Consider the following 27,295-nt stretch of genomic DNA (forward strand, 5'->3'; position numbering starts at 1 on the left):
TCACTGCATGATAATTATGTGCATTTTACAGATAGTTGTACCACTGCAATCCAAGCATGGGATATTTTGGAACATAACTTCGGTGCTCAACAAAAGCAAAGTAAGATTAGCTTAAAGAAAAATCTTTACAAACTTACTATGCTTCAAGAGGAGGATGTTTCAAGCCTCGTGAATAGACTAATGAGCATAATCACGCAGCTCACTTACATTTAGTGCCAAGTCCCGGAAGAAAATCAAGTCGCTGTGCTATTGAGTGCTCTACCTGAAAGTTTTGACAACATAGTAACAGTCTTAGAGCAAAAGGAACCCATTCCTTCTCTGCAATATGTTACAGGAGCAATCCATGAAGAAGAAAAAAAAAATCTGAATCAGTGGAAGGAGCTTATTTCACATCATCATCATCATCATGATCTAGGGCGTCATCATCATCATCACCTAGATTAAATAACAAAAAATGTTATGAATGTGGCAAACCTGGACGCTTCTCCAAGGACTGCTACAAGAACAAATATTGTAGCAATTGCGGCATCAAAGGTCATCCACCATCAAAGTGCCAAGGAAGCAACAAAAATAGAGTCAAACTTGTAGAAGAAAAGGACGGAGATACAGCTGAACAGGAAGAGAATTGTCTCCATGTGTGTGCCGCCCCCAACTACTTTTGCGAATATACTGATGTACTGTAAAATGGATAGTCTTCCACCTTCTCTATTTAAGGGGAGGACTTCTTAGTCTGTGTGACACCATGTAATAAGACCACTCAGTCTGTGTGACTATAGTCTGTGCGACTACCTCGGTCTGTGTGACCATTAGCCTGTGTGGCCTTAGGTCTCGATTCAGCTTCATTCAATATAGTCCATGCCTAAGGGGAGGATTGTTGAGATAGGCATGGGACATCTCTCTACACCTCATTTGAGTTGATGTTAGACACCTTAGCATATTTGTTGTAAATAGAGGAATAAGCCATGTATAGGCATTTGTGCCATCCGTGTAATATCAAGGCCCTATATAAAGCCTTGTGATGTACATATAGAATATGCTATGCAATATGACGCTTTAATATTGTGTGTATCTCTACTTTTCACTTAAGTGGTAGAATACACTTTATTGTGTGTGTAAAGTTCACTGTGTAGCAATGGAACCATTCACCTTTGAGCCTCCTTGAGATTTTTTCCCTTCCCGATCCTTACACCACTCAAGAGCTCAATAAAAATACTACTCACAAGCTCAATTGAAACTCCAAACTCCTCGACCTACAAGCCCTTGCCTGCCAGCAGACACTACAAGGTGAGTCGAGTTGATCAACACTTGAAATCACACTTGATAGTGACTAAAATATACAAGAAAAACCATCAAAAACTCAAAAACTCCAGCCACAAAAGGCCTCTCTCAAAACATTGCAAAGCCTTCACCAAACTCCACTCTCTTGGACTCTTTGGAGTAGCGTCAACCCTAATGGCACCGATACAGGGTCACATAGTTTTGCAAAAAGCCGCACCTTCTTCCCTCAATTCCTCACACACACACATCCATGGAAACCTCAGAACTTCCATAGACTTCCCAAGTGCAAAATTGAAGAGAGCAAGCTCTCATTCACTCCTCCACACACTCGAAAACAGGACGTGAACGCGACGGGTTTGCACTAGACCACCTGTAGGTTCCCTGCTTCCTTCCCCACACAGAGAGGTGAAAGTCCCAAGACTTGGCTTCCAAAATGCTCCTTCAGCTCAAGCACTCATGGCAGCATCACTGATGTGGCAAATTGAAGCCTTTTCACACCATTTTTGGTCCTTTTTTGACCTTTTTTGACCCAGTTTTGACCCTTGGCGGACATTTTTCACGGAAAAAACCCCAAACGGACTCCATAATTCACCAAATTTCGTACGCTTGATCCTTGATACCCAAAGCACTTTCCCACATCCCCATATTCTATTTTTGACCACTCCTAGGGAGGTGCACGCATCACCGTAGATCAGGCACCATAAATAGACAGTTACTGCATGTCCCAAAATTCTCGAGCGGGATGACGGTACCCATACTTGTTGCTTGCATTATTTACATTCTAGAAAGCTCAAACACATTATCTAGAGCCAAAATAATCCACCTAGAATTATATCCATGGCCCTAATACCCTGTCCGAGCATGTACATGTGTTCGATTGCTAGCACGCGAACCTGTCTATTCACAATGTGTACACGTTGCATCTTTTTCGAACTTGAAACCACTTTGCAAAGCTCCCAAATGCATGTATTTACATCTTTTTGTACATATGACTGGACTAGGTGGGCCTCAACCTAAACTCCCACCCGATCATAAATGAAGTCGATCAACGACAAAAAGGTCGGGTATGAAACCCAGGGACGTGCAAACCTTCGACTCGGGTAGTGTCTTGTCAAAAGCTTACTTCTATTTATTTTAACTTGCCCTAGTTTAGTATATGTATTTGGATTTATCACTTAAGGAAATTGGCTTGGGGATATGGATAGGGCACATGCCTTTCCATAGGAAGGTAGCGGGTTTAAATTCTAGAAAAGGGTTCTTTTTGTTTTGTTGTGGAGAGAGAGAGAGAGAGAGAGAGAGAGAGAGAGAGAGAGAGAGAGAGAGAGAGATCCTATGGACTTTTTGAGGCCATCTATCCACCTTGAGGCCTACTCGGAAGATCCTCCTCCATCAATCCATGGTCAAGGTCTCATTTACCGTGTGCCCTCCATGGCCTGCAGTGTTACGATTGGGGAAGTCAAGACCATGTCATGCTTGAGTCTACAAACAAAGCCTAGTTTGGCACAGTGACCTTGTTTACCACAAATAAACATTTATTCGGCATAGAGTAACGTCTTTTAAAAATTCTTTTAAACCTTATTTTGTGTTGATAAATGGCTCTCATCACCAAGGATACCTCACGTGAGACCGTTGCGTATAACGAATCTAATGATACTATGCTAGACTCATCCTTGAAGAACAAGTCAAAGTGAGGACAAGTCTATCAAAAATAGGGGATGAGACGAGGCATATCATTTAAAATCTTTAAATGTTTCCCATTAATACTTTGCAATACCAAACCCTTTTTGGACTCCATAAGGAGTCCTTAGTAGTGCATTGGATTTTTGGTTCGATTGTGGACCGTTGGATAAAGCTTTCAAATTTGTGCCACATGGCAAACAACTTTCTTTTTAACTTGAAGAAAGCCATAGGGGGGTGGTGGAGAAATGGTGCAATTTTTGAGCCATTGATGCAGAGGTTGCCGATGGTGGATACGTGTTCTCTTAGGAGCTTGGGTGGATAGTCCTAGTTGTTCTTCTTGTGCACTTTTTTGGTGTATGAGGGGAGCGACCGAGAGTGCCCAACTTGACTCCTAAAACCAAACAAAAAACATGTGTTCTCTTAGCTTCAAAAGGAAAGTCTTATAAACATTATATCTTCTTTTTAAATTGTAAATGGCTCCTACCATCATTGTAATTTGGCAATTTGAAGCTCCCTTGACTTTTTTTTTTGTCTTTGTTTATTTGGACAGCTTAAACAAGCCTTAAAAAACAAAGCATTAGAAGTATATTCATAGAATTTTGACCTTATGATGTTAAAAAATACAATATTTTGATTTGTAAAAGAATCTTTTCATTTAAGACCTTCTAAAAGGACATTTCATGAAAATATTTTTTAAATTTTTTATTCTTATTAAACCTACCTTTTCTTAAGAAATTATTTTATTATTATTTATGCTTATTAAATCTACTTCTTAGTATTGTTTTTATTTTTTAAAAATATTATTTTTATTTTTATTTTTTACTTTATTTTATTGTAATACCAATGTGATCTTTTCACCTTGTTTAACTAGGCCCAACGTAAATTATTGTTTTTTTTTATTTTTTACTTTATTGTATCTTAAAATACCAATGATCTTTTCACCTTGTTTCAGTGGGCCCTATGTAATAGACAAGACATCTCTACCTTTTGTTTATGGAGTTTGGAAAAAATAAGTCATCTTAAGGGCGATTCCACTTTTTCAATTTTGAAGGTCGTAAAAAAACTCCTCTTTTCTTTTTACATTTATGCAAACTTTAACTTCACTATTTGTTGACCATTTCACCTCTATGTAGATGTGTGTCCATATGTGTATGAGGGACTAGGGACAAAGGAAAAGTGCATTTCCCATATCCATAATCTATCATTGAAGGCAGTGGTGGGGGTCATACCGATTGGTAGGTCGGTTTTGAACCGTTAGTTTCTAACGCCTGTGTCACATTGGGGCATGTGAATAATGCTTATTCTCTTCATAACCAATCAGTGGCTACATTGATGGAGTTACCTGTCACACTTGGGCATTGTCCATGTCACTTCCCCAGCTTAGTTGGTCTTCTAGCTCAGTGGAACACTTTTTCCAAAAGTGTATCGGCCTCTCATGCCAGCCCAACTTCAACCCCAACACTAATTCTGCAGTTTGATTGGACACGTAGCAACTTTTCCAATTTCTCACACGTGCTTAGTGTGACAACATTTGTGTTGGCTGTTGTAATCCGAACTCTTCTCACACAAGGGCATGTTGGTCATGGTCATCCAACTCATGATGGACACATGGCCCATTGTGACAGAGTTCTAATTATGTGTGTATATGGACAATACAATTATGGCGGTCGGCTTTGCATAGTGAATATTCAATCTTTTGGAAATATTTTTTTTTAATTATTGATACATATTTTTAAGATGAATCTTTCCCCTCCCCCCTTACATTCAAGAGGCCACCGTAACTCCTCACCTTGTTTAATATTTCTTCTAGGTCTTTGTGAGAGGTATTTACTTTTGTGTACCTCTCTCTTTAAAGAGGGCCATTGAATATTGGTTTACTCATTACTTTTATGCTTTAGGAATATATTGTAATCTAAATAAGTCATTGTTACACTTGTTTCCAAAAAGTGTAATACTCTATTGTGACCAAAAAAATAATTTAAAAGCTAGTGTCACTTTCTTATTTCCCTCTCACAAAAAACCCTCTTATTATTAAATTCCTCTCAATAGCATTATGTACTAGGCCATAGTGAACTTTAACCTTGTTATGAAATTTTTTGGCTTTCTAAAATAAGCATTAGAGGAGGGTTGGGTTAGGCATACTTTCAATGTTTTCAGTGATGATTGAGATAGACCAAGATGTTTTGGGCATTTGGCCTATGCACCAACTCAAGGTGTGCATAACCCCTAGTCTAGTTAGCATGTGTAGCTTTCCACCTAGGATATGTAATGCATACGGTGATGTATTACATTGTGACATAGCCATGAGGTCATCCTCTTTTGAGCCTATATAAGAGGCTTTGTATTTCCATTTTCATGATGCTAATCCAGTTATCATTTGAATCTACGTTGTCTCCATTGCTCTCTTTCCATTACACACACACACACACACACACACACACACACACACACACACACACACCATGAATGGTATGCTTACTGATCCACCCTAACCTTGACAACTAGTATCAAAGCCTTAGGGCGATTAGTATTTCCTAATCACAAAAATATATTTTCACTAATTAGCATTCTAGAAAATCATGTTGACACACAACATAGGTATCAAAATGCCAATTCACTAGAACAAGGTAGTCATATGCCATATGAAGGAGCTAGTAAATTGACTAGCTCAGATATACCATTCAATGAGTATGTGACTAGAATTCAAACAGAGAAAGAAGTTGAATCTTTAGCTAGGGAAAACGGAGGTGGGCTATCCAACCGACTACTACCAGATGATCAAGAAGTAGAGGAGTGGAACCTAGACATGGAATTAGATCCAAAAGTTATAAAGATCAACAAACATCTAAAGCAAGAGGTCAAGGAAAAAGCAAGCTAGCTTTTTCAAAAATATGAAGTTGTTTTTTCCTAAGAGCACACACACACCTCAAAGGAATTGACCTTAACGTTTTTCATCCATAGAATACCACTTAAACCCGATGCTAGACTAGTCCAGCTATAGAAGTATAGAATGAATCCAAACTATGCTAAGAAGTTCAAGGAGGAAATAGATAACCTTCTGAAGGTCGGTTTCATCTAAGAGATTGAAAGTAGTGACTTGTTATTTTTATAGAAGTGGTACCAAAGAAGAATGGCAAGATCAAAGTGTGTGTTGACTATCAAAAGCTAAATACTCAAACAACCAAAGACCATTGGTACCAAAGAAGAATGGCAAGCTCAAATTGTGTGTTGAATACCAAACTTTGAACACTCGTAGAATCAAATACCTATTCACATTACCCTTCTACTTGAGAAGAAAGGTGGACATGGAATGTATAGCTTTTTGGATGGGTATAGTGGGTAAAATCAGTTAAATATAGCACCAAATTGTGTGTTGAATACCAAACTTTGAACACTCGTAGAATCAAATACCTATTCACATTACCCTTCTACTTGAGAAGATAGGTGGACATGGAATGTATAGCTTTTTGGATGGGTATAGTGGGTAAAATCAGTTAAATATAGCACCAAAGGATAGAGCAAAGATGGCTATCATCATTGAATGGGTAGCATTCATGTATGTGGTGATTCCATTTGGTTTATGCAATGCTTCGATGACATTTCAGAGATGCATGATGGATATTTTTAGTGACTTATTCTACAATTTTTTGGCAATTTTCATTAACGACTTCGCCACCTATTCATCTAAAGAAATGCATCTCCTATTTTTAGAAATGGTGTTTGAGAGATGCAAAGAGAAAAAGATTTGTCTAAACCCATTCAACTCAGTGTTCATGGTATGAAAGGGAAAATTTTTAGGCCACATTGTGTCTAGACAAGATCCAAAGCGTCCAACAAGCCAAAGCACCCACAAATGTGTCTAAACTAAACAATGTTCTAGGATATATTTATTTTTATGAGAGATTCATTCATATGTTTTAACAAGACTCTTTCATTATATGTATTGACCCAAAAAGGTGTAAAATCTATATGGTCCCTTGAATGTGAAGCAGCCTTTCAAAATCAAAAAATAGCTGCTAGCATGAAACCAGTGATATCCCGATCAAACTGGGATGTTATTTTCCATGTGCATGTTGATGCCCTCTGGCATGGCTATGGCTACTATTTTAGCTCAATTAGAATGGTGAACTGATTACCTAGTGTACTTTGCCAGTTGGAGATCCAGTAAGGTAGGCACCGGGAATGGTTTTCAATGCTACAAAATTTACAAACTATTGCTAAGAAATCTATTTCACTTCTATGTAGACCATCAAGCTCTATTCTATTTGATTAACAAGGTTATCATCCAAGGAAGATTGATCAGATGGATGATGTTTTTGTTAGAGTTTGATTTTGAAATCTTTCAAAAGCTTGGAAAGGCTCACTGTGGTACACTTTTTGTCCTTAATCACAAACGGTGTTTCATCATATTCATTGAGAGATAATCCAGTAGACATTAAATTGTTTTAGACTATGACTGTCAAAGAACCAGATCTAGAGTGTAAAGAAGTCTATGATTTCTTACAGTATGGAAAATTACAAGAAGAATGGTTGCAATCCAATACAAAGGCATTCATTCTCAGAAGCCTGAAGTTCATTATCATTATTGGATCTCTATATTGGTTGGGTGTTGATGGAGTTTTGAGAAGATGTGTACCAATGGAAGCAAGGATGCAAGTGATTACTAAGGCACACGGTGGAAGTTCAAGAGGACATTTCTCCAAGGATTTCACTTATAAGAATATTTCACATGTTGGTTTATGCTGGTAGAGTATGGTGTTAGATGTCCCAGCCTTTTGTAAGATGTGATATTTTCCAAAGAATGGCCTAACCAATTGCAGCAAATATGGCACCTCTAACCACTACTTAATCCCTAGATATATTTATAAAATGGGGTCTAGATTTTATGGCGCCTTTCAAGAAAGTTACACCCAAGAAGAATAAGTACATAGTCATGGCAACATGCTATGTCAATAAATGGGTGGAAGCCAAAGCACTCCCCAACAACATAGCCAAGTCCACACTATGGTTCATATATGATCATATTATATGTTGATATGGCTTCCCTCTAGAGATAGTTTTGGATCAAGGAGCTAATTTTATTAATGATATTTTTCAAAAACTATCCTAATCAAGAGTTTTTAGAAGAAACCCCACCATTGGGATAAAAAGTGTGAGTCGGTTCTATGGGCATGTCAAACAACATACAAGGTTACCACTGGGATGATGCCTTTTAGAATGGTATATGGAATAGAGGTTGTCATACCACTAGAATTTTTTGTTTCCATTTTGAGACTAGCAATTGAACATGACATGGATTATAATTTGAATAATAAAAAGAGAGTGGACGACCTACTAAAGCTATACAAGATCAAAAAGAGAGAAATGCTAGAACAAGAGGTGGTTCAGCAACGAAGAAATATTGAGAGTTCCAAAAAGGGGATCTAGTTTTGATATACCAATCTAAGTTAGGACCCAAGAAACCCAATTTTAAAATTCTATGATTTGGACCGTATGAAGTCAATTGGGTATTCTCTAATAGAAGTGAGGTTGAAAGATTTATATGGAGCGATATAACCTAATGTTTATAATGGATCTATGATAAAGTCATAGATCAGCACCAAAGGAACCCCCAACACAACCTATTGAAGTAGCCAATACATCAAATTTTGATACTTAGATAATGGATTTATTTTTTATAAGATCTTATTTGATCAAAGCTTACCAAAGCTTAGAATCTACCACACACAAGGTTCAAGAACTAGACCATCTCAAAACTTAACCAGATAGTGAGCCAGTCTTTGAAGTGACCAATGGGCTAGTATTTGAAGTCACAAATGGTAATTGGTGGTGCATTAATGGGTGAATCTTTTTGGGAATCATACTAATGATCATTATCGAGATGGACCAATACATGTATGACACATCAATAATGGTTGTTCTTTACTTGAGACATGGAAGGCTTTATGGCTTGAATTAGAATCACCATGAGGAGATTTCATGACCCTAATTTCATTTTGTCTCCCTCTACACACATCGTCCTCTGCACAAGTGCTCTTACTTGCACACACTGAGTAATAAAATGCATCTATCCATCATGGCATCCATTTGTCACAAACTAGTGAGGGAAAGACCGACAAAGGGAAAGAAGGTTCTGTATGGTCCAGACACAAATAAATGGCCCTATCTGACACCCTACAAAGTCAAGATGCTAAAAAGAAGAAGGGAGCAATTGAAGGAGGATGCTATCTATAGAATCTGTGTGTGTGTGTGTGTGTGTGTGTGTGTGTGTGTGTGTGTGTGTGTGTGTGTGTGTGTGTGTGTGTGTGTGTGTGTGTGTGTGTGTGTGTGTGTGTGTGTGTGTGTGTGTGTGTGTGTGTGTGTGTGTGTGAGAGAGAGAGAGAGAGAGAGAGAGACACGAACCAAACTCATAACCAAAATATATATATATATATATATATATATATAGTAATTCTCATTATATATTATGTAAAGTTAAATTAGGATAATTGAAATAAAATTAAAAAATATAATTAAGGTAAAAATAATCAAGTAAGATAAGTTTGGCGGAGTTCAAGGGATTTGCAAAAACTGGCAGAGTTGGGCGGAATTGCAAAAAAAGGGGGGAGGCAGAGCTCCCCCATCATCCGTGCACGCGGATGATGGGAGGGCTCCAGCCCCTCCCCTTTTTTTTGGCTTTGCATTGGTTTTTCGTCATCGGGCTCAGGTGTTTTCAGATGGGTAGCTCTCATGCTAAGTTGTAGACCTCAATTTTCTGCGTTGGAACAGACTAGGTTGGTCCATCGAGCACGAGCCAAGAGAAGGCATCACCATGGCCAATAATTGATGCATGGGAATGACGAACAAAACTCATAACAATTTATTTATTTATTTTAAATGGGGAGGGGTTGGAGCCCTCCCATCGTCCGTGCGCACGAACGATTGGAGGGCTCCAGCCCCTCCCCTTTTTTTTTCGCTTGGCATTAGTTTGTGGGCATTGGGCTCAGATGTTTTCAGATGGGGAGCTCTCACGCTAAGCTATAGACCTCGGTTTGCTGCATTGGAATAGACTAGGTTGGCGATTTCTCTTTCCAGCTTCTCACCATGGGCCTAGCAGCACAGACACCCTTGCACTTGGCTACCCTCCATTAGATAGTCGTTGCAGCTGCTCCAACCTGTTGATCTTGCTGTCAAAAGTGCTCGTCAAGGTTTGGGTAAGCTGCAAGAGTTTTGGTCTACCTTTTTTTCCCTCTCAGAAGCACCAATGTGTTATTTGAAATGCAGAAGAATCTACGTTTCTGAGTTATGATAACATAGATGAATGGTTCATCGAGAAGTTCCACTCGACCAGCAGCCTAGAAGCTATGCTAGGTGGTTGATCCTGCTATTAAGAGAGATTGTTAAGATTTGTGCTAAGGCCTCAATGCCTAATTATGAGATTATTCGAGCCAAGCTAGCTGCCCCCCCTCTCGTGGTTGAGGCCCTTCGATTAATTAGATAGACGAAGAGACGGGGAAGAGACTCTGTTCAAAATGACCTTTCTTGTTTGAGGTCCTTCTTTTGAGAGTATCGGGCTTCAAGATGCCACTATCGTCGATGTTCACAATTGTGTTGGGCTGCAAAGCACTAAATCATCAGTCTAATATGTGGACTTTGTTGAAAATCATTGGACTAACCATACACAATTCCTTTTTATCATTTTTGGCATGCATCTTCTGCTTTATGTTGCACTAAAATAGAAACTAGTTGCACAGCTCTCACACCCTAGCCCTTACTAGATTAGTATCCTAGATGCATAGTTTATGCGACCTCTTCAGAGACAAATATGCTAATTAGCTAGCCCTTAAGTCACCCCGATAACGAGCACTATAGGGAGGACACAACATGTGGGTATTGTAAGAACTAGGGAAACTAGACTAGAGATCCTCCTCCCAACCTCCCGTTATATAGGCGGGCTCCTAGCCCCTTGCCCTAGACGGATCCCCTGTCCACACTGTCTAGGGCCGTAGTCCATGACCATCCTAGTCCTTAGGTTACAGGACCCTTGTCCTGAAATTACTCCCCCCTTAAGAAGAGTTTTCGTCCTCAAAAAAAAAAGTGGGAAACTTCTTCTTAAGAACAAGTGGCACCTTCTTCAGGCCGGTCTTTCCACTTGATTAAGGCTTGTTGTCGTACGTGATGTCGTGCACACAACTCATGATAATCCAGAACACGTTCAGGTTCATGCGATAAGGTAGGAGGTTCAATGTAATCAACCAAAACCTGTTGGTCAATGACGTTGTCATCCCCATGTAACCGCTTTCGTAGACGGCTTACATGAAACACCGGATGAATGCGAGAATGTGATGGTAGTAATAGTTTGTAGGCACGATCACCGACTCGCTTGAGTATTTTGAAAGGCCCACAATAGCAGGGAGATAATTTAGGTGTCTGTCCAATTTTCAGACTTTCTGAATGTTTTGGCACACGTAAAAATATTTCCTCCCCTTCTTCGAAGGTAACTTGTCGACGTTTCTCATCAACATATTTCTTATACCGATCCTGTGCTTGCCGGACATTCTGACGAGCAATTTTCAGCATATCCATGTGGTCTTGGAGAAAATCCTTAACCTGTTGGAGTTTTTCGGTTGCCAACCCCACCGTAACTGGTGACCTAGGTTGAAACCCGTACATGAGCATGAAAGGACTAAAACCTGTTGTGACATGCTTAGCACTGTTATACGCAAACTCAAGAATAGGTAAGTATTCTTCCCAGTCTGACTGTTTTTTGTTGACGTATGCTCTTAGCATATCCTCTAGCACCTGGTTAACCCGTTTCGTTTGACCATCCGTTTCTGGATGATCAACTGTATTGAGGTTTAGTTGTGTATCCAATCGTTTAAATACAGCTCTCCAAAAGTGGCTGTTAAACTTGGGATCACGGTCACTAATAACCATACAATTTTTATAGATTGTCCACAAATAACTTGGCTAGTTCCTGTGTCTTAACCATTGATTTGGTCGGAATAAACTTACATAGTTTAGTCAACCTGTCTACGACCACCCATACTGAGTCATGACCTCGTATAGTGGTTGGTAAACCTACAATAAAATCCATAGAGATACTTTCCCATTTTCTATTGGGAATCTCCAAAGGATGTAAGAGTCCTCCTGCTTTCATGTGCTCTGCCTTGTTAATTTGACATTTTTGACAATGCAAGACATAAGCTTGAACAAAGCCATGTAGACCTGGCCAGTAAAATTGTCGTCGTATGAGAGAATAAGTTTTTCTAATCCCGGGTGCCCTACACTTGGACTATCATGACATTCATAAAGAATTTGGTGCCGAATGTCTGTGTCCGTCGGTACACAAACTACTGTGTCCGTCGATACCCATTGTCGATGGTAAAATGCTTCCATCGCTGTAGTTCATCACTTGATAAAGGAGAACTAAGTGTGGAGGTTAACTTTACACTACCCGCATTGGAGTGAGAAGCATCCCTCTTTTGAACATGGCTCCACACTTTGGAATATGTTTCATCTTGCTCATATTTGCCCTCGAGAGAATCTAAAAATTCACTACAAAGTTCCGTGAACAAGAGAGAATTTATCTCTAGCATTCGACTTAGAGCGTCTGCCACTACATTGTATCGGCCTTTGCGATACCTTAATTTGGCGTCATATTCCTGAAGGATCTCGGCCCACCTGGCTTTTCGACCCTTTAAATCTGTTTGTTGTGTAAACCATTTGATGCTTTCATAGTCAAACATAATCTTGAACTGAGCACCATACAGATAATGCCGCCATGTCTTTAAGGTAGACACTATTGCATAGAGTTCGCATTCGTAAGCAGAATAGTTCTGTTGAGCTGCATCAAGCTTCTTACTTTCAAATGCAATCGGCTGTCCATCTTGTAACAGGACTGCTCCAATAGCACGATCACTGGCATCCGTTTCCAAAACGAATGGTTTCAAAGGATCTACAATAGCCAGTATAGGAGCTGTAGCTAATGCATCTTTGAGTGTATCAAAATTGTGTTGTTGAGCGGATCCCCACTGAAAAGCTTTACCTTTGCCTTTCAGTTGATCCGTCATAGGAACAGCAATGTGAGCATAGTTTTTAACGAACCTTCGATAAAAACCTGCAAAGCCTAAAAAGATCTGTAATTCTTCAAAAAAATTTGGAGGTGGCCATTTCCTAATGGTATCCACTTTGGATTGATCCATGTAGAGGCCATTAGCTGAAATAACATGCCCTAAATAATGAATTTCATCTTTGAGAAAATCACATTTAGATTCCTTGGAATATAACTTGTTTGTGTGTAACAACTCAAATACCTGCCTGAGATGTTGTAAGTGTTCTTCTTCAGAAGCACTATAAACTAGAATGTCATCGAGGAAAACAATGACAAATTTTCCCAAATATGGCTTCAAGACACTATCCATAAGTGTCATGAATGTTGCGAGCGCATTGGTTAAGCCAAAAGGCATCACCAAAAACTCGTAGTGTCCAAACCATGTTCGGAATGCAATCTTAGGTATATCGGCAAGCCGAATAGGGACTTGGTGATATCCTGACCGCAAGTCGATTTTCGTAAAAATGCGAGCATGAGTTAGCTTATCAAATAACTCATCTACTCTTGGCAATGGGTATTTTTTCTTAACTGTAACCGCATTTAAGCCCCGGTAATCTACACACATGCGTATACTGCCCTCCTTTTTCTTCATTAAAAGGATAGGCGAAGCCAATGGTGAAGAATTGGGTTGTATAAACCCTCTGCTAAGGTAGTCAGCAAGCTGACGTTCCACCTCAGCAGCCTCTGAGTAACTCATACGGTAAGGTGGTTTACTAACAGGTTTACAGCCTGCAGTCACGTCAATGCCATGTTGTACTGAGCATGTCGATGGTAATCCTGATGGCAAATCATTAGGAAAGACATCTTGAAATTCCTTTAATAATTTTTGTAATTGATTAGCAACATTTGCTTGTGTAGAATTAGCAATTGGTGGAATAGAGGAGAGAGAAGCATGTGGCATTGAGGAATGTTCAACAGACTCAATGTTAGAAATAAAATGAGACAGTAACACAAGAAAACCTGTTCTATTTCATTATCAAAAACAAGCTGCATAAGCTCAGCAGTACAAATCAGTGGTGATGAAGGTATATCCTTTTCTCCTAACAAAAACACATGTGCGCCATGGGATTTAAACATCAAGCTGTTGTGCTCATAGCTACGCATCAGTGATGGTCCTAGGCTATGCAACCACTCCCTACCAAGAACCACATCAGCCCTTTCCATGTTCATAACCTGAAAATCCAAACAAGTAGAGTACCCTTGTACTTCCAATGGAACAGCTCGGCACTGAGAATCCCATATTTCAGTATCATGTCCATTCATCATTGCTACCTTGTAGCAGTGGGTACTCGGAGTTTGAGTCAGTTTGAGCTTTTTCACCAATCCATAATTGATGAAATTGTGAGTAGCACCGTCATCTACCAAGATGTGCACCTTGTGCCATTGCAGATATCCGTGCATACGTACTAACTCATGTGGTCCAAAGGTTTGTTGCCACATGGAAGCTGTGAGACAACATTCATGCACCACCTTAGTGTGTGTTACTTCCACTGTGGAGAATTTTGAGGAAGACTCAAGAGGTAGTAGTTGCACCGTGTGCACTGCTTTCTCCTTCCTCTAAGCAGCAGATTTTCCCTTGGGACAATCCTTTTTTCCATGGCCTCTTCCTAAACATTAAAAGCATAACTTCTCTTTCTTGGCTTTATCAAAATCTTCAGGAGAGAGAGGACCCCTTGGGTTTTTTAGATGCATCTGAATTAGCAACTAGAAATTTTCTTTTATTGTGCCCGTACTGAGTGCGTGTATTACCATGTATACTAGCAGGCACGTTACTATTATGTGTTTTCTTATCATCAAGGTCATCATGAATATGTGCTTTCACTATGCCTTCCTCAAGTGTTTTAGGGTCTTGGGTCTTGACATACTTCTTAAGCTCTGGTGTCAGACCTCGTATGAACCCTCGTACTTGCTGAAAGGTATCCAAGCCTTCCAACTTGAGGATAACGTCCTGATAGTGAGAGATATATTCAAGGAGTGATGGATATTGGCACATGGAACATGTGTCCCAAGCCATCCAATTTCGATCAACCTCGTTTGTAGGCAAAAATTCCTTGCTAAACATTGCTTCAAAGGCTGCCCAACTCTGTGGTATGATGTTCTTCTCCTTGAGAGACATCCACCATTTGTAGGCCTTGCCTTCCAGAGTTAAGCTCGTTTGCAGAGCTCTAACTACATCCAGAGTACGCCGTAAGGCGTGAAGTCCATCCCATTTACTGAGAAAGATGTTCACTGCATCTTTATTGCGGTCTCGGTCTTCGCCCTTGAAAAATGGTGGTTTAAAGTTCTTTAACAAGTCATCCACCTCTTTGGCAGTGAGAGTATGCAACGTTTCATTAATTGGGCCTTGCCCTTGTGCTCCAACGTGATCATGCATGTGGGTGTCAGCAGGACTCTTAGACTGATGATGCATTAATTGAATGACTAATGTGGAAAGTTTAGTAACATTTTCATTTAAAGCTTTAAAATTTTCATCCATGACTGTCATGTGTGTCTGAAGTGCACGAAATTCTTGAATATCGAGCAATTCGTAAGTATCATCTCCTGCCGTAGCGTCGTGGGTACTCTCCTTGAGAGAATCCGGCCGCGAGCCGTCATTGATAGGATCAGGAGTACTTTGCTCAAAATCGAATGTCATATTGATATCCGAATCCATGGCTACACAGTGCGGTGAAAGAAGTACTCAGAAAAAAATACCTGATGTTGAGAGCACTCGCCAAGTATAGGAGCTTTGCTAACTCCCCTTGTGCATCGTAGCACCTGACCGTCGAAAAAGGAAGAACTTGCACAAGCGGCGTAGAAAACGAACTCCGAAAAATCACCTGTGGCTCACAAGACGACTGAAATCTTGTAGTGGGGATGGTTGAATCGTCACCGTTGTAAAGAAGCTTGATTATTGAAAGCTTTCGTAATCGGTGAACGGTTATGTTGCATGAACTCCAATTGAAACTGTCGCAATTGTAAAAATATGCAAAAATCTGGAATTTCTGCAAGGACTGAGCAGAATCGTGAGCCTCAAGCTCGAGGGAAAGCCGACACGGCTTGATTCTTGCACCGAGTACGGAGGTTGAGGCTCGTGACTTGCCTTGCTTGTGGGAAGGACCACCAAGAAGGTCCAAGGCTCAAAACATTGTTGTAATTGGCCATGCCATGTGAAAGAAGACGATTTTTTTTGTAGTCCATGACCATCCTAGTCCTTAGGTTACAGGACCCTTGTCCTAACATGTATGGGAATATGATAGCATGGTTTCAATCACATGGATTTAACATGGATAAAATGCCTCCGTTTCAGTACTCCTTCCATGCACCCTCCCTATCTCTCTCACGGACAGAGATGACTAGACTTATATGTCGGGATTTGATTCAGCTAGATACCAGGAACACATGGATACAGGAGAGCATCGTCTCCAACTAATAAAGGAAGGATATGTGATCAGAGTGGCCTAAAAGTATACTCATTTATCCTATGGAAATGAGCTAAAAAATCAAGATTAGTAGATTTAGGAGAGTACCAATAGAGGCCAGTATATACCAGTTGTGTCATATATTGCTAGAGAAAGAGTTACATCACATTTGTCATTGTCCGATATTCTATGAGATACGAGGCCACTTTCATTGTCTATTCATAGAGGGAACTCACTGCCTCACCGAAGGGTATGCAACAACATTTGGAGTACAATAAAGGATTTGAGCCATACTATCTCAACATCTAGAGTACAGATGAGGATGGATTCATCACCCATTATATCTCTCTCTTGTATTGGGTACCATTGTATCAGTGATTATTGATCACACATACCCCACCCAGTTCAAGCTAGTAACACTTCTAGATTCAATTTAGTATCTCTTTTTCTATACTCATACATGGTATCAGATTTACTAGTACTCCGAGGTCATTTTGGCCTTTTGAAGACGAAAATATATCATTTCATTTCATCATCTCTCTCTCTCTCTCTCTCTCTCTCTCTCTCTCTCTCTCTCTCTCTCTCTCTCTCTCTCTCTCTCTCTCTCTCTCTCTCAACTCATCATCAAGGATTTGTATTATCTTCACTAGAGCACCGCATTTGGCATACATATCCACTAAAGAATTTCCAAGAATGGTTCAATCCCTCCCCCAATAGATCTTGTTTCATGATATCATCAAATATTTTCTTCCCTTTTTCAAGTGGTTGAATGCTAGAAAAAGCTTTTAGAAGCGACACATAGGTGACAGCATCAATATTCTTTGAATTGCAATGCATCTACGTATAGCAATTCAAAATATCTTGATATTTTCCATGTTGATCATACCCTGCAATCAGTGCAGACTCATGGACCACATCACAATTGGGCAACTCCTTGAACAATTGTTGAGCTTTTATTAGAGAATCATATCTCGTATACATATCAAATATTATGTTGCTAAGTATAGTAGTTTTTCCTGAGCAAGCCTTGTCTGGAAATCTATTCTCATGAATTGGAAATTGGCATACATATCAACTAACAAAAGTGCTCAGCACGACATCACTTCCAAGTAGCTCTTATGTAGCTTCATATGCCTATGAGACACCTCAGCATGATTGGTGTAGGATTTTTTTATGGCAGACAACATATAATAATATAAAAGTAAAAGCTTACATCACATGGCCTCCTCCCTAATTTGTACACCAACTATGGACATGCTGCTTCTTTTTTAATTCTAGTTATCTGAATATTTCTTTTGCTTTTGCTCTCCCTTAAGTGCTAGAGCATATAAGACTAGCAACCTTTGGAGGCAACAACCCCTTTCCCCTCTATCTGTAACGACCCCTTGTCATACCAGATCGCTATCTCCAAAACATGTTGCTCATGAAATTCATCTTCCAATAAACCACAACAAGAGAAATGCTTCATGTCAAACTCCTCCCTCATGATGTAGATAGTGGCTTCTACTCAAAAGATTTCCAAGCATTCAGATTATCCCTTTGGAACATCTGATGTGCATTTTACACCTTGTAGTTCAAAAAAAAAAATCAGTATTGATCTTTGACCATACACACAAGAATAAGGTTGAGTAAGGACTTCTTTGCACACTGCCCTCTTGGCCCTCGTACCTCCACTATGTGCTAGCTCTCTCCTCCCTCTTCGTTCTTGACCTCCCTTCCCTACAACTTCAAACTCTCAATTGACTGACATCCCCTCTTTTTGGAAAAAAAAAACTAAACATGATATTCACTCAAAATACTCGCAATATTAAAATGATCTCTAAAGTATGTTGTTTGTTATTCTTCAAAATATGATGTTCAATCAAAACTAATTAGAATTGGTGCTTTTTCTAAGTTACATTTTAAACTAATAAGAGATACATTCCCACAAGCAAAGCCATGCATGCATGTTACATTTGTTTGTTTGGTGATTGAAGAATTGTGAAATCTAATCTAGACTTTTGTCATGCCACACTAATATTTGAAGATATCATTAGTGTAATACGAGCATTAAGAAGCTCGAAAAAAATTCAATTCCAAAAGCTCACAAATATAAAATCCCTGTTCAACCTCGACCTCAATAGAGTGGTTGAAGGTCTAAGTAATTTTGTAGGAAAGTCGGACATGTGCCCAAAAACACAAATTTTTTTCTACCACAAACAAGGGGAACATACACAAGCTAATTTACAAAGGAGATTGGTTCTCTTCACTTAACAAATAGTGGAGGTTGTTGTGGCTTGAGTCAAAATGGCAATAGTGATAGGTAACATCTGGAATCCTCCATCGCCTAGCATAAGAAAGTTTTTCCTTTGGAAGGTGTTATGGGGGCCAAGCCTAACTAGGATCAAGGTAAAGGCTAGAGCGATAGGCATGTACCTTGTCCACGAGAGGTCTTGCGCGTAAAATCTACAGATGGTAGAGAAGATCCTCCTTTTCTAGAATGATCTGGTTCTAGGAGGAAAGATTCTCAAAAACCAAGCCATGTTGGTATGGCCATAGATTGTCCGCTTCTGCTATCTCAAACAAACTTGGAAATCAAGAAACCTAGGAGTATTCAAAAAACCCTGTGATGGCTAAATTTGAAGAAATCATACAATAAAGCACAGTATGGATTCTCTCTGTTGGAAAAAACAAGGACTCTGAAGAGTGGAAGCAAACACTCTTCAACATTCGATATTTTTTCCAATTGCCAAAGTTTTGTTCTTTGATGTGCTATTTTGTTGTTTTTCCTAGCTCCAAAGATCATTTGGGATAGAAATAGTGGTCTTTGAATCCTCAATCGTAAGGACATCATTTAAGCATCTTATCAATTAAGCTATTGCTTGATGAAAGTCGTTAGCTATATTTTTAGTCTACCAAAGGTAACTCTTAGTGCTTAATCTTCTTTTTGCTTAGCTTAAAGTCCAACATTGCCTTCTGGATGCACTTGGATGCACTGATTGAGACATAAGGAATTGTGTGAGAAGTCAAAAATGATATTGACCCGAGAGGAAGCATTAGAGAAATTTGTAGATGAGTTGGTGATAATTGGAATGGCAACAAACAAGAAGATTCCTAGGCTAGATTGTTGCATGAGTTATTGGAGTTTTTGAGTCAATCACTAGGGACACATGATGGTAAAGTTAATTTTCTCCTTATGTGAAGGATTGTCTAGCGCTCCCCTTAAAATTGATTATTTAGCTTTCTCTGATTGATTATTTATGCATTCATTGTGGCAAGGTTGGGATCAAGCATGTAAGCAAGGTGGCCAGGAAAGGATAAAAGCAAAAGATCTTTCTCTACAATGCCTATGTGATGGATCTTATTTACCCATAATTGGAATTTTCTTCTAAGATAGTGTTTGTTGAGGCAAGTATTTGGCAATAGTCTACTCTTGAATTATTCATAGATGGGGGTCTTTTGGGGGAGCAAGCAACTCCATCCCTAGAAAACGTATCAAGGACAATGGATGATGTTGTCAAGGCACTTGCATGTTTACCAAGAGAGTAAATTTCAAGGTTGAGAAGAGGATAGTCCATACAGAGCAACCCTATGAGAACTTGCAACCACCACACATAGGAGTACAACTATGTCATTCATAATCAGGAGTAAATGGTAGCAAAGGAGCCACAACATATCCACTTATATTGCAAACTTTAGAACAAGAATTTCACAAAACAAAGTAGGAAATTTGGAGGATATTGACCACAAGTAGTATGGAATGCAACCAATGGATCTCTCGTAGGAAATGAAGACAAGAATGAGGCCAAAAGATGTTGCCCTATGTGACTGCCAGCTATCTTCTCAACAAAAGGAGAAATTGTTTTTATAATACAGATTGAGGCATACATGGACAAGCATTAAAAGCATCTTTCATTCACCAAATATTTTAACTCACATTCTATGTGGCCTAGAGCTAATTGCTGAGGGAATTGCTGCAATGGATGTTCTCACATAGTAGGAAATTTCTTTTCTAGGTGTGGAGTGCTAGAACTAAGTTTTGTAGGCCTAGCCATCATACACTGAGGAGACAATACGGTTGAAACCCTTAATCTGATACTAGTATTTGAGGGGTCGACACATCTTGCCTAGGTTTTGGGACCCCTTGTATAAGTATTATTTACCACTAAATGGACCTGATAGCTTTTCCCATGGGAAAGTTCAAGCAAAAAAGTCATGTTAAATCGCAATACAAGCTATTTAAGGTGACATTTGACCTTGTTGGATTGAGCTATATTTTAAGGATTATAGCTAACATTATACACTCTAAGCTCTATAAGTGTTCAATGAATTTGTGCTTGATGATGGCACAACTCTCCAAAGACGTCCACCTTGCATCCCCCCTAACCCATCATTATGATAAAATAGTAAGCCTTTTATGAGATTAGATAACATTTTTATTTGTGACAATAATATCCACTATGTAATCATCTCTCTCTCTCTCTCTCTCTCTCTCTCTCTCTCTCTCTCTCTCTCTCTCTCTCTCTCGTGTTTGTAGTTGTTTTAACATAAATAATAAAACATAATTGAACCTTTACATTCAAAATACAGATGGCTCCAAAGAAAGGGAAATGATAAGTACAAAAACACATCAGTCTTAGAATTATCTTTGTACAATGTTTATAAGAACGAAGCTTCATTCCAGTATACAGATATCAGAAGTACTTCCCTCGCAGTAGGCGTAAGTGTAATCATGTGTAGACAACTCCTTTAAACCAGAAATACTTCCAAGATAAGATAGAGTCCTTACCTGCATCCATCCAAACAACACAACAGATACGTTAGCCTTAGATGTGTTTTATAGGTATCAATGGACTATACCAATTTTTATCCATATCCATTTTACAACTTTTTTAACTTACCAGCTTAGTCCAAAGTATTCATGTGTTCCATATATATTAAAAAATGTCTTAATATCCCAAAGTTTATATTTTAGCACAAATATTATTCTGATTAGACGGGCATAATACCTTCTAATCCAAGTGTCTTATCCCCCTATCAACATCTTTATCAATTTTTCTTTGTCAGATTAGTGAAGCTCCATCACATGAAGCCATAAAAGAAGCCTAAAAATTTTCCATTAATAGTTCAAGAATATCAAACTTGTTTTTGTTTATTTAGGAAAGATACAATCTATGTCCATTAGGGTTCATGGAATCCAATCCTTCCCAAGTTTGTATGTCATTTAATTATACATCTCTTAGCAAAGCAAGTGGCAGAAAACCCTTGCGGTATCCAGCCAGACCGAATATCAAACGATGAAGTAAAAGGAATGCCTTTATGGGTTTTTTACCACTATACCCGACCATGTGAATGCAAAAAAATGTATTGTATCATCTCATCAAAACAACCAGTAACAAACAAGTCCAGCATCAGTATGCAGCTAGGGCATACCCCCACAACAACTATATTTATTTATTTATTTATTTATTTATTTTAATCCAACATTAGTACGCAACCAAGCCAAACCCCAATATTCAATTAGCCAGTATTTTGCGCGATTTGTAACTACTACCAGTAACAAGTCCAAAACCAGTAAACCTCCCATCCCAAAAGATTTTTTTTTAACAGTATGCACCATCAGTATGTCAGGTGACCATCAACAGAGTATTGTATTGTCAAGCCAAGTGGTAGCAATCACTATAACATACCCCAATAGTTTTAATTTAAACCAATGAACAGTTTACGCAAAAAACCAAAAATTAGAGTTTTATTAAGTCAAGTGGCAACAACCATTATGCCATACCCCTATATTTAAGGAGCAACTTTAATCAAACCAATGAACTGTATTACGCATATCTACTTAGAACCGAAATCCAATTGGGGGACCATAGCTTGCCAACAAGTGTTTAAACCATTCACCCTTTTGTCACATACTGTCAAGTATAGCCAACCCATACAATGGGCCTTACCAGGCTTAAACGACAGTGATCAAGATACCATAGCCTTGTTGTTTACATTATCCTAAGACGAGCAAAAAGTAAACAAAATTTAAGGACATGGGTCCTATGGGCAAGGCCACCGGCATGGCCGGACAGTGTGTACGCTAGGGGGAGGCTATAAGATAGCACGGTTGGGTGGAGACTAGCACACACATTACCACCACCCTTTCCCTGCTGGTATCTGAGCTATTTTTGGGAAGGAGAAAAGCGGGTTGCATGTGCATGCGACGCGCTGCTTCTCCCCCACGTTCCACGGACAGTGACGTCTCCGTTTGTGCAGCAAAAAGAAGGCAGACACAATTTCCCGTAGACAGATAGCGACAACCGACCGCGGTGGCCTCTCTCGAGGGCGGACGACCAAGGCAAACTCGACCAGAAACTCTGCGGCACCGAGGCTCCGAAGGCTTCCGTTGGCATGGCACGTAGGAAGGTCCGCTTAACTCTTGCATGCAGGAGGGTTGAACCCACCCCATGAGGGTAAGAGGCCGACACTTTACCATCAAGCTATTGACCCTTGTCGTGTATAACAAGGAAAGATAGCATACTTGTGTTGAAAAGAAAGCTAGAAGAAAAGAAAAAGCTTCAAACTTCAAGGAAGTAGTTTCACCCTTCCTTTTCACTTCTTGGAGGGAGGCAAGTTTTCCTCCAAAAAATTCTTTTTTCCTCAAGGAGGTAGCTTCAAAGTGAACAAAAGCCTTCACAAAAACGACTACTTTTTGTGAAGAATCAACAAAGGTGTTCTTACAATGAACGACACGTGAAGCGTTACAATTTTCACAAGGCGGGGTTCTCATGCAATGCAAATTGCGGAGCATACAAAGCACAAAGACTTCAATTTCACAAGGTACAAGTTGATGTTTTCTTTTCTCTCTTTACATTAGTGTGTGTTTACCATGGCCAGTGAGGATATCCCACCTACACACACTTTTGATTTTGAGCACGTAGATCAAAATCAAGGCACCACAGGTGCTGCTGACACTAGTATGCATGCCGATGATAGGTCTGCTTTCAAGACTTTGGAAAATCGCCAAAGCGTTCTGGAACGCAACCTCTCTGCACTCAATGCAAATGTTACCAATCTTACGGATTCCTTGTGAAATTTATGAATTCACAGACGGCTCAAGGAGCCACAAGTGGCACGGTACAAGGGAATCAAGCTCGCACGACTCAAGGATTCCAAGAGACAAGTGCTTCAGAAGATGCAAAAGGTACAATGTATTACTTAAGAATATCACCATTCCTGAGTTTCACGGGGAAGGGCGTGATCGCAACAAGGATACGGTCAATACGTTCTTCCACAAATGGAGTGATATTCATAGATTGAGACACACCTTGGATATAAAGACGGCTGTGAAAACAAGTCTATCTCTTAAAGGCAAGGCCTATAAGTTGTGGATGACATTTCTAATAGATGCTCCTCCTCCGTCTCGCATTTCAAGCTTCTTTATCCAAAGAGTTTTTGGACTCAAATGAAGAAGATAATAATTGGTTAGCATGGAATGCATGCCGCATGTCTAGTCTCTCTCACACACAGTACCTTTCGAAGTATCGGGAAATCATATTAAAACTTGAAGGTCTAGATGAATTCCAAAAGAAACGGGGTTTTAATAGGGGCCTTTACAAAGGCTATCGTCTTCATGTCAAGACCCGACATCCAAAAACTTTGGAAGAAGCCATCAGTCATGCCCAAAGATATGATGATGACCAAGAGAGGAAAGGAAATGTTCCCTACTCTAAGAATAATTTTGCTAAGAGCAATGTGGCTAAGAGCCAATGGTGAGGTAGATCTCCCACACGTTCCAAGAGGAATAAGAGACAATCTACCTCTCCATGCCCACAAGAGGCTAAGAAGCCTAAGCAATCACAAGATACTCCACGTGGGTCTCTCAGCACTACTAATTTTGAGCGTGCAAAGAAACACAATTTGTGTTTTAGATGTCTTTCGGACCAACATAACAAGCAAGATTGTCCTCTTTTGCAAGGCAAAGAAAAGGCCATGCACACGGTGCAACGCCTCACATTAGATTCATCTCCTAAATATTGTGATGTAGAGGTTCTTCATATGGAAGAAAAGCACAAGTTTTGTGTGCCTGCTTCAATGTGGCAGCCCACCTTTGACCCCCATGATTTGATTCTCATGCATGGCACTATTAACGGACAACGTGTTCGTATTTTAGTGGATGATGGTGCAACTCATAACTTCCTCAACTATAACCTAGTCAAGAAATTGAAGCTTACACAGACTCCCTGCTCTCACAAGTAAGTGGTCAAACAGATGTCTGGCAATAATAAAGAAGTATGGGACACGGTAGTTCAAGGGGTTGAGCTTATTGTTCAAGATCATGCGATGACCCTTGACTTTTAAGTTATGAACATGGACCGTACTGATGTAGTTTTAGGACAGGAGTGGCTGCATGGTTTAGGAAACACATTGCACACTAGTTATGAACACAACTCCTTATCCTTTATGGCCAATGGTAAACAAGTGCTTTTTCTTGGTGAGAAAAATATACCATCTGCACCTCTTATATGTACACCCAAGCTTTCTATTTTGTAGAAAGCAGATTTAATAGATGAAGTCTTTTTGTGTTACTGCTTGTCTCCAAGTCTTGTGAATTCTCAAGAGCAAAGTGCGGTGAATTCTAGTAATGTTATGCAAAGTGCAATGAATTCTAATGACAAACAAAGTGTTAACAAATCTGACGAGCAAAGTGCTCTCAATTTTATATTCTATAGAGCAACGTGCAACTGTTGTAAAACAAACATTACAGGAATTACAAGATTCTCCATCCCAGCATAACTCTAGTTTACTTTCTCCTTTTTCACGGCAAAACCTGACTCACTTACTCACGGAGTATAGTGATTTACCGCCAGGTTTACCCCCTACACGTGATGTGTAGCATGGCATAGATGTCTTGCCAAGCTCTAAACCGGTGAGTAAACCACCTTATCGTATGAGTGCTAAAGAAGCCAAGGAGGTTGAGAGTCAGTTGGCTGACTACCTCGCCCGTGGTTTCATTAGACCTAGCACTTCACCTTGGGCATCACCAATTCTATTGGTAAAAAAGAAAGATGGTACTATGTGCATGTGCGTAGATTATCGCAGACTAAATTCCATAACCATCAAGAACAAGTATCCTCTACCAAGCGTGGATGAGTTTTTTGATCAACTCCATGGGGCAAGATACTATACAAAGATAGATCTTCATTCAGGATACCAACAGGTGCGTATCATTTGCAAGATATCTCCAAAACTGCCTCTAGAACACCGTTCGGACATTTTGAATTTTTGGTTATGCCTTTTGGTTTAACCAATGCTCCAGATACACTTATGACACTCATGAAAAGTGTCTTACATCCCTATCTTAAAAAAATTGTTGTGGTTTTCCTTGATGACATTCTCATTTACAGTAAGGTTGAAGATGAACACATAGAACACTTACGATTAGTATCGAATAGGTACGAGCTCACGCATGGTATGCTAAGCAAAGCAAGTGTGATTTCTTTAAAAAAAAGATACATTACCTCGGTCATGTGATCTCTTATTCTGGCATCAAAATGGACACTGACAAGGTCGCTGCCATTCTTCGATGGCCACATCCCAACAGTTGAGGAGCTTCAAATATTCTTAGGCATGGCTGGATTTTATCGACATTATATTTGTGATTATGCCAATATCGTTGTTCCTATGAAGGATCAACTTAAAGCAAAAGGTAAGACCTTTTCTTGGGAAGAAGCCCAAAAACCCACTTTTGAACAGCTCAAGGTAGCTATAGCCACTGCTCCCATCCTAGCAATCGTTGATCCACTTAAGCCGTTTGTGGTAGAGACTGATGCTAGTGATAAAGCAATTGGTGCGGTACTTCTCCAGGAGGGAAGACCTACAGCCTTTGAAAGTAAAAAGTTACAGAAAGCTCAACAGAATTATTATGTCTATGAGAGAGAGCTCTACGCCATAATTCACGCTTTACGAAAGTGGAAACACTATTTATATAGTGCTGAGTTTGAAGTATTTTTTGACCATGAGAGTATCAAATGGTTTACTACTCAAACGGACTTGAAGGGCTGTAAAGCTAGATGGGCAGAAATCCTTCAAGATTATGATTGTAAGGTACCATATCATAAGGGGCGATATAATGTAGTAGCGGATGCACTAAGTCAAATGCCTCAGATTAGTTCACTTGCTTTCACAAAAATAAAGAGTGGATTTTTGGAGTCATTACGTGGCAAGTGTGCACAAGATCAATCATATGCTAACATGTGGAGTGCTGTTTTAAAAAGGGATACCTCACACTCACATGTCTCTGTACAGCTAGATCAACATGTCTCTGCATGCGCAGATAAAAACTCCAACACACAGAGAGCTCCACCCCTACTCAAGAAGAGCTTAAGCGATGGAAGAATTTTTCTATTGATGATGGCTACTTACTCCAAAAGGGTAGAGTATGTGTGCCAAAGGACTCAGACATTAGGCGCCAAATCTTATTTGAGTGTCACGATAGTCCAAGTGCCGGTCATCCAGGTATTTGCAAGACGTATGTCTTAGTTCGACAGTAATTTTATTGGCCGAGCTTACATTATGAGGTTCAAGAGTACGTACTAAACTGCCAATAGTGCCAAGTTAATAAGACAGAGCACTTCAAGGTAGGTGGCCTTTTACATCCTTTAGAGATTCTACAAGGTAAGTGGGAGAGTATCTCTATGGATTTTGTAGTAGGACTACCTACTACAAATCGTGGCCATGATGCCATATGGGTAATTGTTGACCGTCTCACAAAGATGGGTCGATTCATTCCCACTAAGACTACGGTTAAGACACCGAAATTAGCACGGCTATTTGTAGAGCATATATATAAACTCTACGGTCATCCAGCTAGTATCAT

This window comes from Adiantum capillus-veneris, chromosome 9, assembly GCF_014529385.1.
Source record: "Adiantum capillus-veneris isolate H3 chromosome 9, ASM1452938v2, whole genome shotgun sequence".
Classification (NCBI taxonomy): domain Eukaryota; kingdom Viridiplantae; phylum Streptophyta; class Polypodiopsida; order Polypodiales; family Pteridaceae; genus Adiantum; species Adiantum capillus-veneris.